We start from the raw sequence: 21,959 nt of genomic DNA, 5'->3' as shown, positions 1-21,959 counted from the left end.
CTTCGGTCAAATACCTTGGACACATAGTATCTTACAAAGGAGTTCAAACTGATCCTTAAAATATAGGCGCTGTCAAAACCAGTTCCTAAAAACTTGAAAGAACTCTGTTCTTTTCTCGGATTCGTCGGGTAATACCGTCATTTTATTAAAGATTTCGCAAAGTAAGTAAAACCCTTGAATGAGTTAACCTCAGGGTATCCCATGAACTATCAGAACTTTAAGGTAGCAAATAATGCTTTTTACAGAAATCCTAAGGATCCCTTTGATGGCAGGTGGACAGCCACTTTTCAATAAGCATTCGAATTAATCAAAGAACTCGCAACTGCACAGGTGTTGGCTTTTGCCGATCCAAGACTGCTGTACATCTTACACACGGATGCAAGCATGTCAGGCTTAGCCGCTGCTTTGTATCAGGAACAGGATGGGCAAGTCAGGGTCGTAGCCTGTGCTAGCCAGGGATTGTTATGCAGTGAGACAAAATGCCCAGCTCATAAACTGGAATTTTTGGCATTGAAATGGGCAGTGGTAGAAAAATTCCATGATTACCTGTACAGTAGCACTTTCACGGTGGTAACAGACCGTATACAGCCAAACTGGATGCCGTGGGGTATAGACGGTTAACTGTTCTGTCAATTTATAATTTTAAGCTCCAGTACCGGTCAGCAAAACATAACGTTGACACTGATAGTTTATCCCGTAGACCCCATGCAGTAGTTCCAGTTGACAATGTCTCTTAGTCGTATCTTACAGTTTGCCGAAAAGCTCTTGAAACATGCTGATGGTTACAATAGTATCCAGCTGCAGACCCGCAGCACCACCAGTTTCAGAACCCCAGCGCCAGAACCTGAAGTGAGGGGCGGAGCTTACGTTCTAAACCGAGTAGCGCCACCTAACGTTTTGGAGAGTAGGCTACACAACCAGTTTCAGAACCCCAGCGCCAGAACCTGAAGTGAGGGGCGGAGCTTACGTTCGAAACCGAGTAGCGCCACCTAACGTTTTGGAGAGTACTTTGCTTTTATTACAAACGAAACATCATACTTTATACGTATGTTATAATGATTCTTTAAGGTACAGTACAATAAGCATTTTAAAACATTGATCTTGTGTAATATAATTGTATATAGTTATCCGTTTCATTGTATTATGAGAGTTACTTCCTGATCATGATGGTGAAAAAAAATGCTTGAAACTTATGGGCATTTTATATAAAATATACTTTATTTCACAAGTGTGCAGCATGTGCAGCATGCATTTTTCTTTATGTAAAATAAAACATGTCAAAAAACTAAAAAAGAGAGAAAATTCAGCATAATTTTAAAAGAAACAATACAAATATATACAACAAATGACCAATTCACCCCTAGGCCCATTTTATCATGACAATCCTGTATAAATTAAACTTAAAATGTATCAAATGAGGAATTCACTCTCAGGCCCATTTTGTCCTTACATTCTTGCTAAAATAACTCCATGTCATCCCTGAACACAAAATGAAATAGAAAGGGCTCTCTGGAAGCTTCTGACTGTTCCAGGAGATTGTTGCGGGCCTTTTCCTTGTGGTCTTCATTCATTCGAAATGTCTCTACAAGAGATGAAAGCACCACACAATAATCTCAACGTAAAAAAAAACCCTCAACTATAAGGTAACATTAACTCACAAACAATGCATATAACAGAGGAACGTGGAACAAACACTTTAACACCTTCACAAGATGTCTTCAAAACCGCAAGGCTCATTTACAACACGCAAAAATGTATCGAACCATCCGTAGAATGTTTTTTTTAATACAGTAAAGTATGACAACATATTCAAGCTTCATTAAGATGATAAAGTTATGCACAAATTAAATATTTAGCAGATAAATGCTGAACTTAATATATGCGATAATTTTTCACAACATGATGTCAAAAACGTTAGACAACGTTACACAACTCACCATATGCTCTCCGCCATGCTTGTCTCATTGTCAATAACTCCGCCCCTCACTTCAGGTTCTGGCGCTGGGGTTCTGAAACTGGTGGTGCTGCGGGTCTGCAGCTGGATATGTCTCGATGGTTAGGAAATTCAGGATGATGTGATACAAGCTATTTGTGACTGTCTTCTAGTTCAGTGGGTTGATGGTTTGAGTGATTTATCCATTCCCTTCATCAGTTCCTTGGCAATGCAAGCAACTGCTGTGCCTGATATCTATGCTCAGGAAGATCAAAGGGGAGGTTTACTTATACTTACTCACCTTTCACCTTCTGAAATACAAAATGCGCAATTAGCAGACCCTTGTATCCGTAAAGTTATTGCTTTACTCCAAACTGGCGAATCTCCTTCAAGAACAGTTAGAAATGCGCTTCCTAGGTTACCTTACTTCCTTCAGGAGATGATGGGATTCATGATGGGATTCTCTACAGAAAGAGGAGCATAGCTGACAATGTTACATACCAACTGGTTCTACCAGAAAGGTTTCATGCGTAAGTCCTAAAGCATCTGCAAGACGATCTTGGGTGTGGTGTTTTCACCCTATAACAGAACACACTACACTTGGTGTCCAGCTCAACTACTTATCATCCTTTATTCTTTTCTTTTCTCAGCATTGCTCAACACAATCTTAACTTACTAGAGCCGCTAGTGGTGCAGTTCCGCATTACATGTATTATAATAAGCAATTACTATGAATTGAACATCAAGTACTGTAAAATTCTCAACACAATATTGGGAACATGGGTGTTGAACCCTTGACGGTCAGACAAAGGTTCAATTGGCCCAAGTTAGATTCAGATGTGGAGCACAAAATCAGAAATTGTGGTCACTGTATCTGGAGAAAAGTGCCTCCTGAGAAAGCAGCTCCACTCGTGGAAATAACGACTACTCGTCACTTGCAACTAGTGTCCATGGATTTTCTCAGTAGTAACACCAAGGATGTGTTAGTGATAACTGATCACTTCACGAAATATGCACTTTCCATTCCTACTCCCAAAAAAAAAACTATAGCAAAGTGTTTCTGGGAGCAGTTTATGGATCATTACGGCTATATGGAGTGCTTGCACAGTGATCAAGGGCCTGATTTTGAATCTCACTTAATTAAAGAGTTGTGTGAGATGGCAGGAGTGCAAAAAATCAGAACAATGCCTTATCATCCTAAAGGAACTGTCAAACATTTCAACAGAACCTTACTAGGGATGTTAGGAACCCTTGAACACAAAAAGAAAGTCATTGGAAGGAATTTGTAAAACCCTTGGTACATACATACAACTGCACCAAGAATGAGACTACTGGTTTCAGTCCCAATGAACTCATGTTCGGATGACAACCTAGAATTCCAGTGGACTTAGCTTTTGGTTTACCTTTGAAAGATAAAGAAGTTCCACATTCACAGTATGTGAAGAATCTCAAGGACAACCTTGAGGAAAATTTCCGTATCGCAACTAAAAACTCTCAAAAGATGGCTGAAAAACAAAACTTGTTTTGATACGAAAGTAACCGCACCTGTGTTACAAAAAGGAGGGAAAATCAAATGGCCAGATAAATAGGAAGAAATTGTTCATGTGGTTGTAGACCAACATGGAGAACTGCCGGTGAATAAAGTTCATCCTGAGCAACAGACAGGACCTATCCACACACTGCACTGCAATTCATTACTTCCTTGCTGAACACTTTCATCAGAAATGTGAGATGCTGAGTCTCAACGCTCAGTCACAAAACGTAAGACTCGTAGTGTAGCAGCTTGCGAAAATCACAAAATTAAGGAAAGTTATGAATTTTCAAATTCTGGTGGTGAGGAAGTATATTACTCACAAACTCAATTCGACGTTGTGAGTGAGACTTACACATTTCATACTGCTGATGTAACAAAAACTGATGGGAATAAGGAATATGTTCGCTTCCCTAATCCAGTCTCATTAGTTCATCAGAAAATTTTTAAAAATCTGCCTGAAACAGAATTCCAGGTGATGAACAAATTACCAACTGTTGAGTCTGAAATTCCTGAGGAATCTCTTAGTGAACAAACCTGAAAGTATTGAAACTCACTTGTAAAAGGAAACCTTGTGAAAGAAAAGCCTGTCGTTTCTCTACCTTGATAACGCAGTGTCCAGGTAGAACTAAAGAAATGTCCTTGCCTGAATCTAATCCTTCTGTAGAGGTGTTAAGTGGTTCAGAAACGCCTGAAAGTGAAGGCAACACTGATGATGTGGAGTTGAGAAGGTCAGTAAGACACAGGGTGAAGCCTAAAATTCGAACATATCCTGAGTTAGAAAATCCCTTGGTAACAATCATACAATATTCTCCAAGGTCTGAATACTGCTTTTTAAGAATCCTTGCAAGACTATTCTCGAGTGGTTCACCCTGCAGTCCATGGATACATGCCTTCGGGTGGTATGCAATGGGACTTGCATAATTTTAAGAGGGGAGGGTGTAACAGATGTAAAATCAGAGTAAATTGTATTCTAAGTTACAAGTTAGAAATTAACAAAAGTGCATATTTATCTAAAATATGTGAATAAACTAAAGACAATTAACTACAAACAGAATTAAAACCCAAAGAATCAGAAAAATATGCAAAATTGTATATTTAGTATTAATACTTGCAAATAAACATATTGCAGATAAACTTCACCAATAAGAGTCTGGATAAGTGCTGCAAATGTGATTTATCCAATCAGCCAATCAATTGTAGTAAAGCATAACTTTAAGTGTATTTAGTGTACTTATGTGTGCTAAATTGGAACAATTTCAAGTATACTTAGTATACTTTAAGTATATGCCAATGTAGGGTAATTACATGCTTGATGAGTGATATTAAAGTATTATTTATTTGTGTTACAATTACATTACAAATTAATTGCAAGTGTCTTAGTAACATACAAGTAATATACCATAAGTGTATTATATTTGAGTAAAAAGTATATGCTCAGTAACACCTTTGGCTTATTCAAAATACTACAAATTGCACACTTTGTCTTCAATAACAAACTGTTATTACTTAGCCATACTTTGTTCAATATACTTTAAACATTACATCGTCTTACACAAGACAGTATTTTAAATGTGTTACCTGCATACACCAATTTTACAATTTCTGCAAAGCAAACTTACTTGCTAAAATTAAATTATATTAATGTTCCTATGCAAGTAATGTCAACTTGTCATTATTAAAGTTAATAGTACATTTCTAGTTAACTTAAAAAAATGTTTTGTTAATTTACTATAAATTAATTAATAACCTTACAAATGATTTATTATTAGATTATTCTATTAAGTCAATTAACTTACAATTAATACAATTCATTCACTTTACATCTGAAATACCACTAATCTCAACATGAGTTTACTGTATCACTTTAATTTGTGTACACTTAAAATACTACGTGCAATCGGTTTCCACATTTTCTTTAAGTAAACTGAACATAATAACGCACTTAACAAGTTTGAAATTCTCAACTGTTTATTTGTGCAATAAACAGCTGAAACTCTAAGATAAAAAAACTATACCTTTAAAACAATCTGTTCTCAAGACTTAGACCTCTTGCAGCACTCTGCTGCATGACAACATAATATCTGGACCAAAACAAGGTATAGAGCATTTGCAGAACAGGCACTGTGCAAACTCCCAGAAAGTATTTATTAAAACAAAAAGAAAGAAAAGAAAAAGAGCCTTTACAATTTGGAAAAACCTGCATGTGTCTTTGGAAAGATTCTTAAACTGAACTGTAATTACAGCAAAATATGCCAGAAACAAGTTCATCTTAAAATACCATTTTTAAGGGTTTGGAGTTTGGGTTTGAGATTTTTTCCTCCCAAAGACAGAAATACACGCTGAATAAAATCAAATGTGTTCCTCATTGTCTTTGGATGGTCTAAATTTAGAGCATAGATCAAAGCAAAGTGGAGACATACAGAATGTGGCAAATTTGGGACATCATCCATGACAATTCTTCCCTCCATTGCATCCATGTTGAGGGCATGTGGACGTTTGGCAGGCATGCCTTCAGGTAAAACTGTGAGCAGTTCAACATCTAATTCTCTGAAGCCTGCATCTACATCTGAATCCTATAAGAGAATGAAAAATAGGAAGTGTGAAAATTTCTGTTCAGTGCTGGATATATTCTTGTGACCAGGGGCTGTTCATTAACAAAACAAATTAAAACTTCATTCATTTTTGATAACCACAGCAGGCGTACAGTGATCAATGCAAACATCAAGCACAAGGAAATGTAATCAAGCTTTAAATCATGAGAGAGATGACAAGATTTACAGAGTTACAAAACAGAATGTATTGTTTCAGAAGACATGGATTAAATCACTCAGCATAAGGGTGAATTATAATTTTTTGGGTGAACTATAATACTTAAAAAATAAAACTATAAACTTTGTTTTCTAGTTTACTGTATTATATTGCATGTCTTCAGAAGACTTGGAAAATCACAAGTTCAATGGAATACTTTATTGTACTTTTACATTGTTCTGAATTATTAGAGGGTTAGTTCACCCAAAAATTAAAATGATCCCATAATTTATTCACCCTCAAGCCATCCTAGGTGTATATGACTTTCTTCTTTCAGCCAAACACAATCAGAGTTATATAAAAAATATCCTGGCTCTTCCAAGCTTTATAATGGGACTGAATGGTAATTTAGATTTTGAAGCTCAAAAAAGTGCATCCATCCATCAAAAAAGTAATCCATACGGCTCCAGGGGGTTAATAAAGGTCTTCTTAATTGATGCGTTTTTTTAAGAAACATATCCATATTTATAACTTTATAAACTATTATAACTGACATCCGGTAACGGCCATCTGCACGTTCACAAGAGAGTCGAGTTCCGGCATATGATGTAGGCGTAGCGTAAGCTCCGTTGATAAGTAACAAACGTGAAAGCTCAGCGGATAGAGGAAGCCAGTGAACGTGCGGACGTGATTATAGTTCATAAAGTTATAAATATGGACATTTTTCTTACAAAAACACATCGCTTTGCTTTAGAAGGCCTTTATTAACCCCCTGGAGCCGTATGGATGATTTTTTGGTTGGATGCACTCTTTTTGGGCTTCAAAATCGAAGGTACCATTCAATCCCATTATAAAGCTTGGAAGAGCCAGGATATGTTTAATATAACTCTGTGTTTGGCTGAAAGAAGAAAGTCATATACACCTAGGATGGCTTGCGGGTGAGTAAATTATGGGATAATTTTCATTTTTGGGTGAACTAACCCTTTAAGAACACAGAATTGAATTTACAGTATATTTTATTGCATCAATTTAAGGAATTTAAATCACCAATGTCACAAATCAGAATTTTTTCACAAGAGACAAATACAGTATCGACTGTAAAAGTAAAAATAAACTTTTTCATAACCTAATCTATAATATCATGTACTAAAGCAAATTGACAATTTAAAAAAGTATAAACAGCGATAAAAATACTTACAAAGTTCATCCTGAAAAATTCCTCTGTCATCCCCCAGGAGGATTGAAAGACCCTGAAGTACTGCAGTGCAAACATATGTTACATCAGATGACTATGAAAAAGTAGATACAGGTAGACGTGAAGTAACAATCAAAGCCAAATCATGATTTAAAGATGACAAAGGAAAACCTTGAGTCAACATGATGCATAATTTCATCAAGTGTTCTTCCATGATTTGCTCCTTTTCTCAGTCAAACGTGTAGAATGCGTGTCCAACGCTGCATAGAACTCAGATTTTCCCCAGATATGAAGACCTGCAAAAACTGATAAGAACGAACCAAAGGGAGGAAAAACCAGTAATCCCACTGCGGCAAAAACAAACCAACGGAATGATTGGAACTTATCTCTTAGAATATTGGAGATGCCCCTGCGGCAAAAATAAGCCAATCAAAAGAGTAAAAAACTGAGAACAAAGGAACACACCCTGGGTCAGAAATGTAGAAAAGAAGGGAACACAGGAGAAACGGGGTCTTTTGAGCTGAGCTTATGGGTGAAGCAGACAAGATCCCCAGCTGGGCAAATTATTTTTGTACTTATTCTTTCTTGCTAATAAATACTATTTTTATCTTGAAAACTTGACTTCTCACACGACAGAATACTATTACATTTTACAGTGTACTGAAGGCTGAATTTCTTGGGGACTTTTTACCCAATGCTGAATGCACTTGTTTTCAAGGCAATAAATAACATATAAAAACACTATAAATATGAGTGTTTATTTAAATCTCACATGGTTCTATAATGGTAAAACATAACAAAATGTATCAACTGTTGCTCCTTCCAATGACAGACATGACGCACGAGGTCATGGTTAAAAGCCCTCGTAGGCTGCCTGTCTCTTGTGAGGGGCTAAATCTTCCTTTATTTTTATCCTCGTCTTCTTTCTTCTAGGTTTGTCTGCTTGCATGTTTATTACTTAGTGTAGCTGTCGCTAATTTATTTTCTGTCTTTTTTTTTGGCACTTCGCTCAACAGGTGTTTTCTGAATTAGTTACGTGCGGAACACTGGCGCCGCAATGAATAATTCCGCCTCCAAACTACTATTATTGTAGGTACCAAAAATAGCAGGATAAACAGCTATAATTTAAACTGCCGATGGGAGGCAGTTACACCAACCATGCTTTTAAATTAAAAGAACGCTGAAAGAAACAAACAAACAAAGAAAAAACACATTTTTGGAACAGCGGCCACACACGAAATACATTGTTATTTTTTTCTTGCTGAAAGGCTCATTGTTACACTTGCGCCTGATGGCCACTCGCCTAAAATATATTTTTAAGTAAAGTGCAAATAATTACACTATTAAAAAATAAACAGAATTTTCACTTCAAGTATATTTATCTAAAATATATTTTAGATAAATATACTAAATTATACTAAAGTACAATTATTTTAAAGTGTGTTAAAAGTTGTATTGTGAAAATTGGTAAAAGTATGATTGCTAGTATATATATATATATATATATATATATATATATATATATATATATATATATATATATATATATATATATATATATATTTAAAGAGAGTACAATTTTGGTTAGTATATTTGCAATATACAATTTAAAAAAATTATATATTTAAAATACAATAAAATATACTTTTTTTCACTAGGGTAAAGCGTGGAACGACATGAGAGCGAGTAAAATATAAGATAATTTCTAGGTGAACGCTCCCGTTTTCTTATTGTAAGGACTGTGCAGCTCGATTAACTATCATTCAAATTTAGTGCTGCACAAACTCTGCTTTTAATCTTTGAGAATGAACAACATTCAACATTTGGTTGAAACTGGCCATTTCAACCAAATGTTGTGTTGAAAATCTGAATGAAATACTTTGTTGTTAATAGTGGAAAAGTTACTTCTGATGTCCTGTACAGATTACTCATGCACATAACAATATAATCAAACATGAAGTACTGTGTGTACTATTAAAGATGATCTGTGTAACAGGGGTGGACTGGGAAGAGAAATCGGCCCAGGATTTTACATAGGGTCACTGTCCTTTTTTTGCATATTGCTGCCGCCTTCATCATATCACGCTGCCATTTTGTGGCCCGTTCTGCATAACGCGGCAGCCCATTTCAGCCCATTCGGCCCCGTTTCACAGCCGGCCCTTCAGGAAAAGTCCCGGTTCTCCCGATGGCCATGTCTGCTCCTGGTGTGGAAACATTTACACTGTTGATTCACCACAGCCTCCTGATCTTACACCCAATTATCTACAGGATGTGAGGGAGAGAACAACAGTCAATGTAAGCTGCTCTGCTGAAGCCCCCTATTAATTCCCTCTCTTATGAGTATTGATATTGTCATGTGTAGAGTTATGGTAATAATACATTTTGTATATAAATAAATATATACTAAATTTTTTACAGAGATCTCATTTATGTATTTACACACTGTATATGTTTAACTTTTATGAATGCGCTTCTGTTTTCTATTAAAGTTCCCCCAAACAGGCCCGGATTAAGAATTCAGAGGCCCCTGGGCACAATGTCTTGTAGGGCCCCCCACCCCACCCACACAATCAAGCTTTTGAATTTTTGGATACTATTTGCTGGTAACACCTATAGCGAGCACATAGTGCCTCACCTTTACCAATCCAGTTATATGAATCAAATTCTTCCATAATTAACACACAAACACGTACACACACCCATTAATGTAGCTTTCCTGTCTGTCTCTCTCTTCCTCTCCTGTCCTCTACTCCTCGGCTCTACAGGGGCTGCCGCTCTTTGCCTCTCTCCCCCTCTCCTCTTCCTGTGATGAAAAGGATGCAAACAGTATAGGTCATCATAACTCAACTTTTTTACTCTTCTTTATATATTTCCCTATTCTTTATACTAAAAAAATTCTGCACTTATGTATTTAGCACTTTATTATTCATGGCACCTAATGGCACTTTGTTTGATGATTGAATGATAGTGAAATGGTAGTAGACACATTACAAGATGCTGTAAGTATTATGGTATAATATTGGTTGCTTACAATACAAATTACAATTGCTGGTGTATGACCTGTCCAACTATTGACAAATGTACTACATGTAAGTCGCTTTGGATAAAAGCATCTGCCAAATGCCCTAAATGTAAATGTAATTCAAATGTAAAATAAAGCAGCTTGTTTTTGTTTTTTTTGATAATACTATATTTCATGTAAGTTGTTCTCTCTCTCTCGCTCTCTCTCACACACACACACACACACACACACACACACACACACACACACACACACACACACACACACACACACACACACAATACCTCCTCCTCTCCTCAGGGTCTGTCTGTCTGTCTCATGCTCTCCTCCTCTCCTCAGGGGCTGTCTGTCTATCTGTCTGTCTATCTGTATGTCTTTCTCCTCCTCTCCTCAGTCTCAGAGTCTGTCTTTCTCCTCCTCTCCTCAGGGGCTGTCTGTCTCATCCTCTCCTCCTCTCCTCAGGGTCTGTCTGTCTGTCTCATCCTCTCCTCCTCTCCTCAGGGGCTGTCTGTCTCATCCTCTCCTCCTCTCCTCAGGGTCTGTCTGTCTGTCTCATGCTCTTCTCCTCTCCTCAGGGGCTGTCTGTCTGTCTGTCTGTCTGTCTGTCTGTCTTTCTCCTCCTCTCCTCAGGGGCTGTCTGTCTCATCCTCTCCTCCTCTCCTCAGGGTCTGTCTGTCTGTCTGTCTTTCTCCTCCTCTCCTCAGGGTCTGTCTGTCTGTCTGTCTGTCTGTCTGTCTGTCTTTCTTTCTCCTCCTCTCCCTTATTAAGGGGACATTCTAATATGCATAAAGCCACATTTAGCTTTCTTATAATGTTTTATATGGGAGGAAAATACTTAACGTGAAATTAAACGCGTTACGTTCATATTCTGGACTCATCTGATTTTTTGTAGTATACATACTTTATTATGATTTTAGTATCATAATGATTAATAATACTAATTTAATAGATCAGATGCACGCACAATTATCCATGAACTTGATAAATGTTGCAGATATGTTCTTCTAGGATAGCCTGTGCCTACTATCCACAAACAAATTGCTTTCAACTTATGTGTGCAAAATTCAGAATTCAACGAATGTGCAGCAATTTCTACAAATAGAGACATTTTTGTGAATAAAATGTTGTATTTTGTATTAGTGATCATAATTTGCGCATGCAACAAAGAGGATGTAGCAGGTGACGCGTGCATTTATTGACGTCTTTTCTGAGTCGATCTCATTTGAGTGTATTCGGCAATGCTTATAACGTGTAATTAAACACGTTGAGTTTATATTCTGGGCTCATCAGATTTTTTTACATAGTATTATTAGTATGATTTTCACTGTCTGTTAATAACACTGTCCGTCTCTTTATGTTAAGGTTTGTATTAATTTCGATATGCCAGAGGGCAGAATAAGACAGGGAATTAAATAATGCATTGTAGTTATGTTGACCTACTGTTTTCATAACACTGGATATTCTGCTAATTCATACTTTTCTAAAACGTTGCATAATGGCAATTAACTTATTTAGCAATTACACTAGTGCTAGTTTTGTTGCCAGTGTTGCTCAAATGCACACGTATGTGTCACCACCAGCAGTAGGGCCTAAGTACCTGCATGTGTTGGGAAAAGGGAGAAGAGCGAGTTCGGCAAAAGGCGGATTCGAACTCTGGCCGAACGCGTCAAAAGCTACCATCATGCACCTCACGCCTTACGCTACAGTAGTTATTTTGTGTCGAGCGTCTTTTTGCTAAAAAATTGGCACGTAGTGCAAATACACGCTCCGTTTTCGGAAATAAAAAAAAAAAAAAAAAAAAACAATCTTCCCCTCGCTTGGGCCCCAAGTGCGCATGGGCCCCTGGGCCCGTGCCCATAATGCCCATTGGGTAATCCGGGCCTGCCCCCAAAAGAATCTCATGTCACCATTCAGCCATCTGCTTCAGTCTCTGTTGGCACTAATGTGATTTTGACCTGCAAAAGCAAAGGCAGTCCATCAAACGATATGAACTACACTTGGTATAAATGTGGCATGGAGTCTGCTGATTCCAAGCTCAAGGTAGCTACGGGAAAGAAGATGACATTCAATGTTATTCACAGTAATGCTGGATGGAACATCGGCAAAGCACAGAATATACTTGGTGAACAGACATCAACAGAGGTCCAGCTGATAACTGAACAGTCAGTCTATTTTTAATGTGGACACATTTGAAACGTCTCAGTATTTCAAATGACACATTTTCCCAACTATTTTATTATTATACTGTATTTCAGAACAGGATAAACATTTCAGTCTTATGATTGCTGGTTGTCTGGGAGGAATATTGGCTGTGCTTCTGTTTTCTGCTCTTATTTTAAGTATGTCATTATGAATATTATAATTGTGTGGCACCATACTACAAAAACACTTGAATTGTGAACAGTGTGACTGAATGCCTTTAAAATACCATTCTGACCTTCCTTGCACTCTCACAGGAAAATGACTTACAATAAACACACTGCCAATGGGAGGGATCCCTTTGCTCAAGTAAGTTTATCATAGGGATAGACACAAAATACATAGATAAACTGAAAACAGCTATCCAATGCAAGTATCATAGTGTTTATAGCAAATGCTAATTTTCAACACCTGTCCCTAAAAATGACTTTTATGAGACTGCAAAGTAAAACAGTAAAATAAAAATAGAAAATAAACAGTACAGTACAGCAAGACAACATAAAGCTAAATAAAAAAAGAAATGTAACAAAATACACAAATTCAAGACATTAGATTTTAAAACTAGACCTGAGTACAGGTTTGTTTCTGAATAAATCTGGTTGCTCTCTTAAAAGTGGTGAATTTTGCAGCAATTTTCAAATGATCAGGCAGCAAGTTCCAGAGCTTTGCTCCTTTCACAGAAAAAGCTGTTTGATCAAAATATGTTTTATACAACAGAACATTACATTTGCCACATGAAGCTGCTCTGGTGGATCTACTTCCACAACTCTGTAATTACTTGAGAGAGGCTGGGGGGTGATACCATTTAAACATTTGAACACAAGCTTTACATAATGAAAATCAATGAAGTTTACTTTACTTAAAATCTTATATTTATATAAAATATGGGAATGATGGTACCGTATTTGCTTTTTGTGCAGAATTTTCAAGATTATAAAAACACACTATGGATTTAATTGTAGACTGGTTGGCCTGAGACAGACAAACCATACGACAGATGTGAGAATATCATTGAGTTCTGGTATATAAGAAGTCAGGATACTAGACATGACATTGAAATGGCATAATTTATTTATTTATTTTAACATTCACAAGCTAATTCATTGATTGAGAAAAAAATCAACGTATAGATACATACATTATTCAGAATAATAATTTTACTCTTTGCACATTTTGCACATAAAATATGTTTCTAATCTCTTTTCATTGGCCACAGGATAATAACACAGACATATATTATGTAAACATTAACATCATGATTAATGAACAGAAGAATATTTCTGATGATGAAATACTGATCGTCTACTATTGTTATGAATCAGACGAGGGCAGACGAGGAGTGAGGATCTAAATGCAGCTTTTTAATGAATGAGCAAAAGGTGAACAGAATAACTAAAAATAAAACAACACAGGGAACAAACAAAACATCCACGAGGGGAAAACACAATATAAACATGAAAAACATCCACGGAGAGCACGGGCAGGAGAAACATCGAGGACAACCATAACATTCAACAACCGACAACAAATGAACAAACAACAGGGCTTAAATTCACAGGGATGATGATTAAGTTAAACACAGGTGAGAACAATGAAACTGGCAGTGATGAGGGCAGGGGATTATGGGAAGTGTAGTTCGGGACAGGTGACAGGGGAGAAACATAGAGCAGACAAAGGGAATCGTGACAACTATGGAGAAACGGACACTGAAAAAACTGCAGAAATACTGCATCACAAGAACAGACTTTAAATCTGATGAATTCACAGAAATAGAGTATATTCAATTGTGTTAAAAATGTATATCATGGCCAATAGTAAAGCTATTAAAGGATGCTATGCTTATAGTGCTATCTTCGTGCCCAATGCATTCACTGGAATTTTGACACCATGTAAATATATATACAGGGTGTAAAGTAATGGATTACAAATACACACGTTACTGCAATTAAGTTGTTTTCCTAATTGTACTTTTAAGTAGTTTAAAATGTATATTTTACTTTGTACATTTTAAGTGCTGTAACTGTACTTTTAATGCGCTATTTTCCCACTGTACAACAGGAAAGGGCGAAGGGCACACTCACAAACCTATCGGTCCGAGTGCAATCCTTTGATAGAATATATTACCCTTTGAATGTCTCTGCGTTATTCTGTCATTTCTGAGCACTGAACCAAAACAGTTAGAGTCATATGCTGGCCGATTAATCACATTACCAGCCTGTTCATAGTCAGCAGTTGCCGGATTTACTAATATCATCTGATTAGGCCACCTACTGCTTGCTCATAACCAGATGATAGTTTTATTTAGTCAAGTTTCATACAACTTGCTAAGACAGTGATAAGCAGTTACTGGTAGTCTTATGGGGTTTTCTCCTATTCATAAGCTCCCATAATGCCATTATGCTGGACGTAAGTTTGCGGTAACAAAATCCGTCCCTCGAATCTACCGGTGATAAATGATTTCGGAGGAATACAGAATAAATAAAAAACTAACAATTTATTTGCCAGGTTGGATTTAAAACGTAAAATGTTAAAATCAATCAAGGACAATTTTACATATGATCAGAATAAACAAACATTTCTAAAAATAAAAGACAAATCAAAGAAAAACAAACCTGACAATGGAAAAACTACATGCAATTGCAAAGCATGTGAGATCTGAATGCAGATTCCTAAAATTACACACATCAATGTGTGGGATTGTCTGAGTACAGAGAACCCCAATTCCTTTGTCATCACTCTTTAAATACCAAGCAATTCTATTGTTATTTCAGATATGTTTGATGTTATCCAGGTTTTGGTTTACAATTTAGGGGTTTGAAGATGGACCCTTGAAACTTGTGATTGTGTAGGTCTTTTGATGTTTACAAAGAATGCATCTAATCTGCATACAGAAATGCACCCTCTGTGAGAGACCTGGGAGGGGTTATGCCTCTGATAGAATGCAGTATTTAAGTTCTTAAATCTTACATGTGATTCGACTTTGCTGAAAGGGAATGAGACGGTGTTACCAGTCACACTGAGACTTCTTGAATGATACCAAGCATGTATGATCAAAAATCCTTTTACACAGGGGCGTGTCTAGGGGGAGGCTGGGGGAGGCAGTGCCTCCCCTAGGATAAGCTCTGCCTCCCCGGAGAATTTGAGAAATAATCTGTCCATCTGTTGTTTTGAGTGTAGCCCTGAATGTATTTTGAATAGTTGACTGACAAATATGAAACCGGACAAAAGCCTATGTAAACCCCCGAAATCATAAGTTGTCTTATTTCATTGTGCTTTGGCTTTGCACATGCTGCATACAGCCTGTAAAAATAGACATAGGCATAATCTAGCCTATAGAATAAGTTTCTTTGCTGTTGGTAGCCTATGGGCGACTCCGTTTCTTCTTCTGTTGAATATGCAGCAGGTAGGAGGAGGAGCTTGCACAGTCGTTGACATCAACTAACGTTACTTAGTGGCGAGTTAACGGCAATTAGGCAAAAATTAAGCAAATGAGGCTTTGGGGATTTTTCCGAAAGAAGTCAGTGGGTAAGAATTCACATTTGTTTTTGTCCTTAAAGTCTTAAGATCATCATCTAGCTGGCTTTCACCCACAGTAGGCTAAACCTCAAGAGTTGTAGCCTCTAACCTCCTTGTTTAGATTGACGCAGCTTGGTAGCTCCGAAGTTAACGCAGTCGCCTCTCACGCCGGAGATCGCGGTTCGAGCCCGTTCGAGTGTACTTTTCTTGTTTATCAGGTGTTGTTTTCGCTAAGGATAACCAATAAGCATTAGCATAAAATGTATGTGTGACTTGTTTTGTGATATTAGTTTGTAGGAAATATACACTTTGATTTGATTAAATGGTTTTGTAGAGTTTAGCAAAGATGAGCTACAGACTGAGGAGCAGCAGCTGTGCCAGAATCAGGCATGGAAACTGGTAACAATTAATAAGTCACTTTACTTTAGAGAAAGTTAAAAGTGAAACATTGTTTATCCCAATGATCCAAATGATCCTAATGAAAGGATTTTGACAGATGAATTATTCTCATAGAGATGATGAGAATTATATACAGTTTGATGCCATGGTGTGTCAATGAACTTAGACTAAAGTAATTCATGTATTGCTTTAACTTAGGATCTTACACATCATTTTGACTATTTATGTCAAAAAATATAAATTATTTATATTCAATATTTTTTTCACCTCACTTTACTCACTATAATATAACTCTTTGAAACTCTTTGTACATGAAAATTCAAGAATCATGATAGATCTTAGGGCAATCCCACTGATCTGCTCTTACCAATACATTTTCTTCAATGGTATTGGTCTACAATTTGACATATGTAGCACTTGATGAATTAGTTGTTTGAAGCTGATTTGCAATAAGTTATGTGCTGTATCTGTTCTTTTGCATCACAGATGATTCAGGGAGGAGAGAGGATGTTGAGGATAGTACTAGAGTGGAAGATTTAAGAACTGTAGAAACAGGCCCAACCAGAGCAAAACTCAAAGAATACCCTCTCACCAGCTTTGGACTACAGGGAAGTGGTTGCTAGTGTGAAAATAAAATTGTCTGGGCTAAGCCCGGATGTCCTTCAATGCTGGAAACGCCTCTGCATCTGATGATAAATGACAATTTAAAAGTGGATTGTTTTGTGCATATTTTTCCATCGCTAGCAGATGAGTGAGGTCTGACACAACAAAAATCCAGTTTAAGCCCTATAGTCTAATAGGGGCCCTGTGCCTATCTCTGGGTTCCTGGCTTAGAAAAAGATATGCACTAAAACAGATTGTGTGTAGTATAGCTTAATTTTATGCCGATTTTTTAAATTGTTTATGTTGCCCCCAAACAAGCCAAATGCCCCCCAAACATGATATCCTGGTAACCCCTCTGCTTTTACATTACATAACAGGATAAGTCATTACTTAGTTTAAGTGACTCTCAAATTTCTTGAAGTGAGTTATGTAAGAGAGGGGGGCAGATGTGTGAGAGAACTGTGTTTTATGGTCCTTGCTGAGGGGTGTTTAGTTATGTGGAGATTCTTCTGTGTGAGAGTTTTTATGACTTGGTTTTCACAGAGTTGCATAGTCATCTCAGTGCTTGCAGCATTACACCACTGTCTATTTTCCCTACTTCCCTGTCCTGAATGTATTTTTATCTATCAACATGATTGGCTAGAGACAGTCTTGTGACTCAAATCAAATCACACACGCTTGAATGGCAGTTGTAGATCTGGTACCAATGTTGTGGATGTGGAGAATGCCACATCAGGGCTGAACATCACTGCTGCACCTGAAAGGGCTTTTCGAAGTGAAAAACTCCAATTGCATGATCGTGTCATGTGAGTTTAACTTGCTCAATCCAGATATCAGCATTAATCCTGCCTCTAATTTTAAGAAACAAATCGAGGTAAATTTCATATTTCTGCTTACTAGATTCTGTGTGTTTATAATGTAGCCTGTAAATTAGCCATATATCACTGATATCATTGGGTAATATTGGTTTATAAAAAAAGATATCCTCGATATCGATGATGAACTTTTTAGTAATTTTCTTTACTTAGCCTATGTTCTATATCTAAAACAGGGGTGTTCATTACATCGATCGCAATAGCAAGACAACCACTGGTTTGTTGATCTAGATCAAATATAAAAAAAATGACTTTTTATATCCTGATGTCTGTAGCTGCGCACTGTTTGATTGACAGGCGGCTAATGTTTGTGCACTAATGTGGGTTCACATTTAAATTATCAAATACACTTTTTAATTCTGCCAATGCCCGTCTTGGTGATGCATTATTTTAAACACAGTTGGTTTGGTCTAAAGTGAACGTAAACAGTGGGACAAAAAGCGTATTTGCATCAAAATGTTGGACTTGAAGTGTACATGTAACCAAATAGAGCACTGTCTAGTCATAAAAAGGGTATTAATCAAACAACAATCACAAGGAAATGAGAAAAACACTGACTAGTTTTGGGTGAATAACTTGAGTAGCTTTAAAAGTATTAATCTAATAGAATAAAACAGTGACATTTTTAAAAATTATAATATTTTTTTAATAATATTGTTAGTTTTTTTAAAATAATACCAACCCCTGATGTAGAGTGTGTGTTAATTTGTATAATAAATTACTTGGAAAGTAGAGAAGATAAAATAACTGTTTCACAAAAGGAGGACAATGTGGTTTTTGGAGCTTAAAAATTTTGGCACCCATTCACTTGCATTGTATGGACCTACAGAGCTGAGATATTCTTCTAAAAATCTTAATTTGTGTTCTGCAGAAGATAGAAAGTCATACACATCTGAGATGCCATGAGGATGAGTAAATGATGAGAGAATTTTCATTTTTGTGTGAATTATTCCTTTAAAACCTGATGTGGGCCCCTGCACCATACAAATGCTCTACATCACTTTATTGTGCATGACATGATGTGTCAAATGACCCTGCTTTTTTAGTGGGATTTATTTTTTGTATTTTTTTTGCATTCCTTGCATTGTTTCGAAAATGTTTTATGTGCAACACTAACTCTCTTTGTCGGCATTAAGGGAAATTTAGACATTACACAACTTTTTATGATTTTAATGTAATTGTTTCATACATTATGATATAAAATGGGGATCATTGTATTGGAAAAAAACTTTGACATCTTTTCTTTTCTGTTATCATGGTGCACTTTTATTTTTTATTTTTCCAGTGTTTACAGTATCATAGATAAGTGATTTATTTTAAAAGTTGTCAGTCAAAAACACCTATAAAATACCTATATTTTTTTATTCTTTCTGGCAAACAGCCATCATTTCTACATTTTTAAATTGCAGCATAGATTTTTTATTATAAAGGGTCATAGCTTTCGCAACTCAGTACTAAATACTCACTACTCATGAGTACATTTAAATGAGCTACTGTTTTACAATTACTTTTCTCAAACAAAATTTTTTAAGAAGTAACAGTACTTTTAACAGTATTATATTTCAGTACTCTTTCCACCCCTGTGTGTGTGTGTGTGTGTGTGTGTGTGTGTGTGTGTGTGTATATATCCGAGTTTATTAATTGTGTAAATGTTGATGAGCTGTTTTCTTTATTGCCTTTACTTAGTAAAATGAATGTTGGTAAATACATGCTAATTTGTAAACATGAATTTGTTGAAAGTTAAATATTTGTGAAACCAGTGCTTTGAATATGTGTCTTGAATCCTCTTGGAAACTCTGTGTTTACAATGGATCATTTGTGACTCAGAGAAAGACTATTGGATATAAATTTCTTGTTGACTGGTTATTGGTTAAATGGTTTTTGTGGCCAAACTGAATCTTATAAAGACCATTTTAAAATGAAAATGTGATATTCTATGTGTATGGTTTTATCGGTAGGCCTACTGGCTTAAATATTTGATCAACTTTGTACACTTACATGACTTAAAGTTCTTAGCGCCTATCTCTCTCTCTCTCTCTCTCTCTGTATATATATATATATTTATTATTATTATTATTTATTTATTTTTTGTGGTAATGGCACCTAATAAAAAAGTAAAATAAATGTTTTTTTCTAGAGCAAATAGTTCAAAATCAATGTCCACATATGTGGACAGTGGGAATATGTTGTGAAGTTTTAAATAACATCAAGATATAGAAAGTCAAATTGTTTATTATGTTTCCAGGATTGTTGGTTATTCATGTTTTTGAGACATTACATCAGAAATTAGCATAATTCATTCTGATTCAAAGTAATGGCCAGCATCATCCAATCACTGTCAACCAGGTTAACATAAAATAATACATTATTCATTAAATAACAAAAAAATTCAGCTTTTGGATGAACGCATTAATTCTCAAGTAAAAATGCGAAGTGAATATAGGAACACATTCACTAATGTTAATGAATAGAACCGTATTGCACAGTGATAACAAAATAAAATATAACAATTTATATTAAAATGAATAGAAATGAACGACAGATGTGTTGATGTTGAATGTTCTTCAAAATGACTAACATTTGTTTTAAACTTTTGTGGGAATATTGTCCCAAAATCCACGTATGTGGACATCATGTTTATCAGCACAAGTGAAAAATGAATGAATTTTTTAAAGCGGCATATCAAACGAAACTGTAGACACTACTCTTTAAACACAAAAACATGTTTCAATAAAAAAAACTTACATGTTTCATACCAGAGGCACTTTGTTGGCCCTGCACCTGTAGAAGCACTTTGTGGAAATCAAGGTCATGCTCTTGTGTCACATGACTCGGTGCGCCAGAAGTTTAACCATTAAATGACTAGAGCCTTGGGAACATTAAATTAATGTCGGTTTAAATTATGCGTTTTGTATCGCAAAGCCAAAATACAGTGTCCACACATGTGGGTTGCATTAAGTTAAAAATAATCTTCATTGTGATCGGGAGCAAGTCAGTCCTCTCCGCTGCCATATTGGGTCCGATTCCGGGCAGTTATTTTCTATGGATGCAAGTGGCATAAAAGTACAGCTCCTATCTACTTAAATGAGGAAAGACCAAAATCTCTAAAATGGTCAGTCAAGATTATGATCAAGGAACATATTTCAGATCAGCGTTAAATTCTGACAACAATGATCTTAAATTATGCTTCTTTAACTCTTATCATGTTTAAAAAAAATCGCTATTTATTGTGGAAGTCCAGCTAATGCACATTCTCAAGTTGAAGGGGGTCTGAAAGGTGATTGGCTCTTTTACCTGTAAGGCGGAACTTCCTTTTCTACTCCTTCTATAGTTCAAGTCATTCACAAGCAAATTCATTGTGTTAGAAAAATCAGTGAATCAGTGCATACATTATTCAGAAATATTCTTTTTCTCTTACTGACTGAGAGAAAGTTATGAGATAAAACATTTTGATATTCTGTGTTATGGTTTTATCAATAGGCCTACTGGCTTAAATATTTGATCAGTGATAGTGATAGTTCACTCAAATTTGCACATTTTGTCATTTATTCACCACCATGTTGTTCCAGACCCATATGACTTCTTTTTTCATATGGTTCATTTGTTTTCTTCAGTGAAACACAAATGAAGATGTTAGGCTGTATGACTCAAATTCATTTTAATACAAGTGCTCCGTCCCTGGCTAAATAGGCCCTCTCTGGAGCTTATATGTGAGAAGGGGGTATTTAAAAGTTCTAATGGTCTGTTCAGAAAACCAATATGGATGCAGTTAAAGCTGTGAGCAATCTACATGAGAATTTGGTAGTTTTGGTGTTTCTTTGGCCAGTCTGTATGTATGATACTTTTGGTTTAGTTCTGTTTAGATGTGCCCTATGGTCAGTACTAAAGATTGAGAGAATGTTTCAGTTTGCAAGTATATAAAGATAACTTTTTAG

The 21,959-nt window shown here is 36.2% G+C and overlaps 1 protein-coding gene and 1 long non-coding RNA gene across 2 annotated transcripts in view; one reads left to right on the top strand and one right to left on the bottom strand.

Moving 5' to 3' along the window:
* Positions 1–21,959, top strand: part of LOC127633975 (myelin-associated glycoprotein-like) — a 44,509-nt gene that overhangs the window by 17,568 nt on the left and 4,982 nt on the right. The gene's annotated exons all lie outside the window — the stretch shown is intronic.
* LOC127633976 (uncharacterized) lies at positions 5,290–7,756 on the bottom strand. The gene is made up of 3 exons (XR_007969287.1): positions 7,582–7,756; positions 7,414–7,473; positions 5,290–6,040 (listed from the first exon to the last, which is right to left on the bottom strand). It is a non-coding gene; the product is annotated as an uncharacterized LOC127633976 (long non-coding RNA).

This window comes from Xyrauchen texanus, chromosome 41 (assembly GCF_025860055.1).
Source record: "Xyrauchen texanus isolate HMW12.3.18 chromosome 41, RBS_HiC_50CHRs, whole genome shotgun sequence".
NCBI lineage: Eukaryota > Metazoa > Chordata > Actinopteri > Cypriniformes > Catostomidae > Xyrauchen > Xyrauchen texanus.
Note: the sequence above shows the minus strand (reverse complement) of the source record. Positions and strands in the feature narration are given on the sequence as shown.